The following is an 8068-nucleotide window of genomic DNA, read 5'->3' on the forward strand; positions in this document are numbered from 1 at the left end:
AAGTTTGCAGCATATCTAATACTTGATTCAAATCTTAGCTGAGGCGTCATTAATCAAGATTTGAACTTGAAAGGCTGTTCGTTCTCTCAGGATGAATGTTTCTGCAGTTTTGCTAGCTGCCCAACTAAACACTGGTGTTTGGCTTAGTCATACGGGAGAGAAATCAAGTAAAAAAATTTAGCACACATTTCACTCTTATTTTTTCTATAAAAATATAACTCTTTATTAAATAACATGCACAAATATCAACTAGTCATTTATTAAACAGATATGATTTAGAACAAGATTCAAAGAAATACAAATCCTTAGGTACAATTTAGTATCTTGTTCATGATATTTGAATAGTTTAAAAAGAATCACTGATTAAACTAACCACTTTTGTTTTTCTTTCAGAACCTATAACCTTTTTAGGTATACGGCCCATTCCACGTTTTCCCTAGCATTTCAGGGTTTTAGATTATCTTCCATGTCAGAAGCCCTCAGCAACTTCGGTGATTAGACATGTCCAGTGAGAAGGCAGTAACTTGAAGCTGTCCCCATTAGCTCTGAGTTACCTGACCGAGGAGATGGGTGGGCCCAGGCAGGAGGCTCCAGCTTTCTGAGGCACCACTCAAGAGCGAGACCTGGGTAAGACGGCAAAGCTGGCGCGGCTAAAGCTCACCAGATTCTCGCCTGCTCCCTTGTCTCTGGGGGAGCCTGTTTTGTTTGGCCAAACAGTGACAGTGACAGCCCCGCCCCGCCCCGCCCCGCCCCTCTCCTGAGTGGACCAGCAGAAGGAAAGCCTCGGGAAACTTACCCCTCTTATTTTCTACAACTTCAAGGCTCAATAATCTGGTTTTTGACTTTTACGATTTGCCACACTATCCCATCAAATTTCCTTTTGAGGCAAAAGTAGAAACAAAGTTTGCATTACATTTTTTTGCATTAAAAGTATTGCTTTTACGAGATACTCAGCAGACTCATAGAATGGCGGATGTCCTAAACAGCACTCTGGCCTCAGAATCAGCCCTAAAGGCATTCCAATCTGGCTGAAAAGCCCATGAGAGTATTTCAGGCATGGAAAGCCAAGACACTCTGGCAAAAAAAAAAAAAAAAAAAAAAAAAAAAAAAAAAAAAAAAAAAAAAAAAACAAACCTAAATGAAAGATCTCTGTGAGATCCCAGTGGAAAGAACAGGTCTTCAAAGAAGGAGGTACCTTTCTCTGAAGGGAGGAGAGAACCTCCACTTTGACTATGACCTTGTCTAAACAAGATAAGAGTCGGAGAACGCAAGGGGCTTCCATAGCCTTGGAAACTCATGACTGGTGCATAGGGAGATTACTGATGCCATAAACAGGAGTGTCAATTTGTAAAGTCAACAACAGGAGTCACTGTGCACTTACTCCTCATGTAGGATCTCCGTCCTTAATGTGCTGTACATTGAGACTTAATGCTATAATGAGTACTCAAACAGTATATTTCACTTTGTGTTTCTATGGGGGTGCAAACTGTTGAAATCTTTACTTAATGTATACTAAACTGATCTTCTGTAAAAAAGAAGAAGAAGAAGAAGAAGAAGAAGAAGAAGAAGAAGAAGAAGAAGAAGAAGAAGAAGAAGAAGAAGAAATTATCAATTCCCAACTTGACTCTCACTGGGATTAAACATGACAATAGCTCTGATCTGATTTCATCATCATTTAAAAAATCATATATTATTTTTCACTTTATGTTTCTGTGTGGGAGCAAACTGTTGAAATCTTTACTTACTGTATGCTAAACTGATCTTCTGTATATAAAGAGAATCGAAAATGAATCTTGATGTGATTGGAAGGGGAGAGGGAGTGGGAAAGGGGAGGGTTGCGGGTGGGAGGCATGTTATGGGGGGGAAGCCATTGTAATCCATAAGCCGTACTTTGGAAATTTGTATTCATTAAATAAAAGTTAAAAAAAAGTATTGCTTTTATAAATTAGCTTTCCACGTTCCCAGTTTTAATTAAAACTCAACTTCAACAAAACCAGTGCTTCAAAATCTACTCTGCCTTTCTGGCCCATTTATCCAACAAAAAGGGCCAAAAATCTCTCACCTAAACTCTAAAGGAAACTACAGCAACCTTTATGATAAAGTCCTTGCACTGTGTAGTTTTTACACGTGCTGCTTTATTGCGCATGCCAAGTACAGTAAGAATTAAAATAAAAAGAATTAAAATATAAATTAATGTAAAAATTTCAATATCCCTAAGCTTAATATGTACCTTTGCACTCAAAAACTTCAAGATTCTCTCCCATGATCTGGGACAGCCAATTTGCTAGTGAATTTCAGTCACGTCACCCCTTATATCTTCTCTTCACTTTTCTCTATCAGAATAAAAGCAGAATTCAAGAAAGGTTTGTGGAAAGTTTCTTAAATTTTATCTCATATACTTATGATGAATTTTACATTAACTTCATTTTCCGTTCAAAAATGCTGAACAAGTCCTGCAGCAGGTGCCAGATCTGAAATAGTCCTGAATATTTCATCTATATCATGTTACAGGAGAAACCGGACTTTTTCTAAGTATATTGCTAATTATTTTATTATAAAATAGCATACCAAGTCTTATTGCAAGTATAAAATTTTGCAAATTATATGCTTTGCATCTTGATACAAGGAAAAATACATGTTAATTAACTTTCCATAAACATTTCAGAGATCAATTGGAATATTCCTAATTTCTTTTACTTATTTTGACATCAAATAACTTTTTTGATCCTAGTACTCAGTTTTTATTTTAAACGTGCAAAGGTTATTAAGCTTAAAACTTTAAATTTAAGCAATGTAAAAAAGTTTTACAATGATATAACATGACCAATAAAATTTATTAAACATATTTACATATATTCACAGATTCATTCATTGCTGAGTATTAAAATAGACATTTACAATTTTAGAATTTTCATTCAAAGGCATTTTTTTTCCCCTGGGGGAAAACAGGCTCTACTGTGAGATGAGAAAAGAGCTAAGTTTCTCTGTCTGACTAATTCTAAATAATAGGTCCAACACAGTAAGTCACAAGCTCTACCACAGGAGACAAGCATGAAACGCCTTACACTGCTCCAGGCATCAGTTATGGAGAGAGTTAAATTACCAAAGCATGCGGTACAACCAAGTCACGACTCTTACAGCTATGGTGAGGAAAACAAGCTAACTCAAACACATGCATGCTTTCTGAAGCTCTGCTACCTGAACACACTACTACTGCGCTCCACACAAACCACGACTTTGGTCCAATAAAACAGGGGACGACACAGTTTACAGTTATTTCTCTGTACACGCTCTCACTACCAATCCCTTTGGATACACTGTGACCTTTAATTACAAGATTTACATCTGCACAATATGTATAAGTTATTAAAAAGGAAGACAATAGTAAAACTTTCAAAAAGAAAATGTACAATTAATTTACAGATGTATTAAACTCAAGAAATTTTGTGCCAAGTTTTTCTTCCACATTAGAAACTATTTGGTAGAAATTAAGCCTTGTAGTTTACGGATATCTTCTCAATAAAACCTGAAAGAGAGCTGAACACCAGTGGTCATCTCATCACATGAGAGAGCTAACAACTTCCAGCGCTGTTAGCAGATTCTTCGCGTTTTCAATGCCTGCCACAGTCTGCCAACATGCTCTAATGCAACTGTTACCTTTCACCAACATAAGGAACAGTTTCCCGCTAGAAACTGTGTTTGGACCTCAGATCCAAAATAAGCCTTATTTCTTATCAAGTGACAGTGGGTTGACTACACAACCAACTTCAACTGAACCAATTCAAAGGCGTAACATCAGTATTTGCGTCAAAAGGCAGTATTCCACAGTGTAGCACTTGGAGCACATCCGGTCAGGACAACGCCAGCAGGAAACAACCACCGCTATATTGGAGTCAATTCAAAGTCATCATTAACATCAACGAGGGGAACATAGAACTCCTGGATTTCGTAGAAGCTGATAGATTTATAGGTGGCAGGATCAAGCTCCTGGAGTTTGAGCTGCCATTCCAATCTCTGGACAGCATTTAAAGCTGCAGCTTCGTGTTGTTGCCTCATTAAAAGACAGGTCTATTTAAAAGGAGAAGAATTAATCGATTAGTTTGATAAGTTTGCTTTGCTGAAAAATTGACTTCAAATTGTAAGTCCATTTCTGCTTTACCCTGTTCGTAGCAACATGCTAACTACTTTTGGGTCTGTAACTTCATGTTCCTTTTAGACTTTAATTTTGAGAAAGTACTCCTTCAATTTAGAAGATTTCAAATTATCAAAGGAATCAAGAAAATCCAGAGACAAATGGCTTTTGAAGTAACTCACAATCTCAATTTTCCTTACAGATTTGCAAAATACAGTGCACAGGTATACTTGATAGTGCACACAGAGACCTACACTGGTAGCCCCTCCTTTATATAGTATTAGTTCTTACAATGGACTTGGGGTCTCTACTTCCCTTTATCTTTCCAGCTGTAGCCAGTAGAGATTTCAGGACTAGCCACTGTTTCCGGAAGGGTGAACCTACAGTAAAAGGAAGACCTTTCTCTCTGTCTCTCTCTCACTGTCCACTCTGCCTGTCCAAAAAAAAAAAAAAAAAAAAAATTGGTAGAAATTAAGCCTTGTAGTTTACAGATATCTTCTTAATAAAACCTGAAAAAACTCTGCCTGTCAATTAATTAATTAATTAATTACTGCAGTTTATGTTAAGAAGGGGGAGCCACTCATTTAAACTGATTGCTAAACATACATACCTTTAATTTGTCAAATTTATCATCCACATCTTGTAACCAAGACATGAACTGTCTTGCATTAAAGTGATCCCTTACAGAAGTTTTACTGTCATCAGACTGAAAGAGAACATTAAAAGTAGTTGAATATCATAAAACACAATAAGCCACTTTAAATCTGCGTGCCATTATATGATATTTTTACAGTATATGTTCCCTTTTTAGTAATACTGACTCCTACTGCTCTGAGTCAAAGATGGATTTTCAGAAAGACACATGAAGTACTGTGCTGATTGCAGTTTTAGTTTTCTTTTTTTACTTTTTCTTCAAAAGATTTCATTTATTTATTTGAAAGGCAGGATTAGAAAGAGAAAGAGGGACTCCATCTGCTGGTTCACTTCACAAATGGCCACAACAGCCTACACTGGGCCAGGCTGAAGCCAGGAGCCAGGAGTCAGGAGACATCCAAGTCTCCTAGGATGAGAGTGCCTCTTTACTTATTTACATAAAAGCCACAATGGGCCGGCATCGCAGCTCACTAGGCTAATCCTCCACCTGCGGTGCCGGTACCCCAGGTTCTAGTCCTGGTTGCTCCTCTTCCAGTCCAACTCTCTACTGTGGCCCGGGAGGGCAGTGGAGGATGGCCCAGGTACAGGTGGGCCCTGCACCCACGTGGGAGACCAGGAGGAAGCACTTGGCTCCTGGCTTCGGATTGGCGCAGCATGCCAGCCGTAGCAGCCATTTGGGGGGTGAACCAATGGAAAGGAAGACCTTTCTCTCTGTCTCTTTCTCTCTCACTGTCTAACTCTGCCTGTCCAAAAAAAAAAAAAAAAAAAGTTGCAATGACAGAGAAAGAGAGAGGTATCTTATTTCACAGTTCCTGAAATACAAAAAAATGAATAAGTGAATTTCACAAATTATGACAACATACTTGTAAGAGTACAATTTACTATTTTAACACTGAGAAAATGAGGCTTGTAACACTGGTCATTTTGTGCATTGTAAGACACAGAAATGCACTCGTAAACACCAGTGAGTAACAATGTATCACTCTCTTCAGAACTCTTCATATCTGTCTTAGGAGTTGACTCCAAAAGTAGCTTGTCTGTTTATTATTATTTTTTAAAAGATTTTATTTATTTATTTGAGAGGCAGAGTTACAGACAGCGAGAGAGGGAGACAGAGAGGAAGGTCTTCCATTCGCTGGCCCACTGCCCCAAATCCCTGCAACAGCCGGAGCTGGCCGATCTGAAGCCAGAAGCCAACAGTCTCCTCCGGGTCTCCCATGTGGATGCAGGGGCCCAAGGACTTGGGTCATCTTCCACTGTTTTCCCAGGCCCCAGCAGAGAGCTGGATCGGAAGAGGAGCAGCCAGGACTTGAACCGGCGCCGCAGAAGGAGGAGTAACACGCTGTGCCCCAGTGCCGGCCCCCAATTGTCTATTTATTATGATGGAACATTTCCTGGGGGCAAAATTTAGACCAGCTGCCTAATAAACAAGGCCAGATTACTGGCAAAGTAAAGTAAGAAAAAGGTGAGTGGCTTTTTCAACAGTAAGTGGTATTTTAAATTTTGTCTATTGGGCACTCTCTGTAATGAAACCAAGGCCTGACAAAGTTGTCAATAAAATCTATACTTTGGTAATTTATGAGTGTTAAAAAGTTTGAGAGGGTGGGCTGTGTGACAGTTACCCTCTTCTCCATTACTATAACTGTGGTGTATAAGCACGATCTGACTCTCTATGACTGAGTTTACAGCATAGTAGCAAGGAGCAATTATTTGAAACAAATTTATTAGAATTCCTGTATAGAAAGATAATGGAAGAAGACCATGAGAAAAGAGAAAAGGTAGAAGGTAGGGGAAAAAATGACTTAAGGATTATGCAAATGTACAAGTGCCACATATTCATACACAAATAAGCTATATTAACCAGGACATGTATCCTGTAACAATACTGTAAGTCTGACATGTATGACACATAACTGCTACTCAAAGAATGGTCCATGAAGTGAGGCCAGTCTGTAAATTTTGTTACTGATCTGGAATGAAATAAGAAGTTTGCAACAAAATGGAAACCACTGTATCACTAAGCACACTGTGTACTTCAGCTGACTGTTTTTTTCAATAGCATTTTCTCCTTTTTTGATGAAGGAAGCAACCCACTGATTTACATTCCAGCACAAGCTGCTTATTTTGAGCACTGGGAATACACAGTTTGTAGAACAACTGCTCTGAGTATCACTGGCATGAAGCACAGGGCCAATTGGGATAAACCATAGATGGGCTGCTACACAGATGCCATCCTTTTATTTATCCCTAATCTCTTAAGTTCTGAAATTCACGGTCTTGGTTACTCAGTCTCAGTTAACTAAGCTGCCTCCTGCAATGCCAGCGTCCCATATGACAAGTGTCACTTCGAATCCTGGTTTTTCTGCTTCTGATGCAGCTCCTTGCTAATGGGGCTGGGAAAACACTGGAGATGGCCCATGTGGGAGACCTGGATGGGACTCTGGGCTCCTGCTTGTCTAGAGCGATCCTGGCTGTTGTGGTCATTTGGTGAAGAATCTGTTAGTTCTAAAAACAACAACAAGGGGTGGATGCCTGGTCTACTGGCTATGATGTCCAAGTACCATATCACCATATCCAAGTGCCTGGGTTTTATGTCCAGCTCCAGCTCCTGACTCCAGCTACCTATCAGTGCAGACCCTAGGAGGCAGTGGATGATGGCTGCAACAACTGAGTTTCTGCCATTCACATGGGAGACCTACATCGAGTTCCTAGCTCTAGTCATCATGGGCACTGAACCAGGGCATAGATGGGAGCTGGCTCTCGTTAACAGATGCATTTTAAAAACAAATTTATAATATCCTGAATCCTACATGTGCCATTTACCTTAATGGCGTTTTTTGTAAAACACTCACTTATTAAATACATGCTGACTTTTTTAGTCTTGCCTATTTTTTAAAAGTCTGATACTCCTGTTCAGTCACTTTTATTTTTTTCTGAAGAGTTTCCTTTGTCTTTTCCATATAGTTTATCTCTTGAAGAACCAACACTGGTTTTCTCACTCTGGATTTGGCTGACCACACTCTCTTGGTGCACTTTACATGCTCCTCTGACCTTGACATTTCTTGTACATTGGCAGCTGGATCCTGCAGATGAAGACAGAAAGGTTTGATCTCTTCGACAAAGCCACAGTAGCAGTAGAGTATATTCTTTCATCATGGGGCATGTGATGCATTCTTTTATTTATTATTAGTAACTGTCAGTGTTCAATGCTATAGATAGACTAGTGGGGGTTTGCAAAATGCCATATTTTAACTTTTTTATAAATCTTTAAAGCACTGTTTT

The 8068-nt window shown here is 39.1% G+C and overlaps 1 long non-coding RNA gene across 1 annotated transcript; it reads right to left on the reverse strand.

Moving 5' to 3' along the window:
- Window positions 1–2092: 2092 nt before the first annotated feature.
- Window positions 2093–7768, reverse strand: LOC108177126 (uncharacterized). The gene is made up of 3 exons (XR_011379435.1): window positions 7639–7768; window positions 4743–4838; window positions 2093–4068 (listed from the first exon to the last, which is right to left on the reverse strand). It is a non-coding gene; the product is annotated as an uncharacterized lncRNA (long non-coding RNA).
- Window positions 7769–8068: the final 300 nt, after the last annotated feature.

This window comes from Oryctolagus cuniculus, chromosome 10, assembly GCF_964237555.1.
Source record: "Oryctolagus cuniculus chromosome 10, mOryCun1.1, whole genome shotgun sequence".
NCBI lineage: Eukaryota > Metazoa > Chordata > Mammalia > Lagomorpha > Leporidae > Oryctolagus > Oryctolagus cuniculus.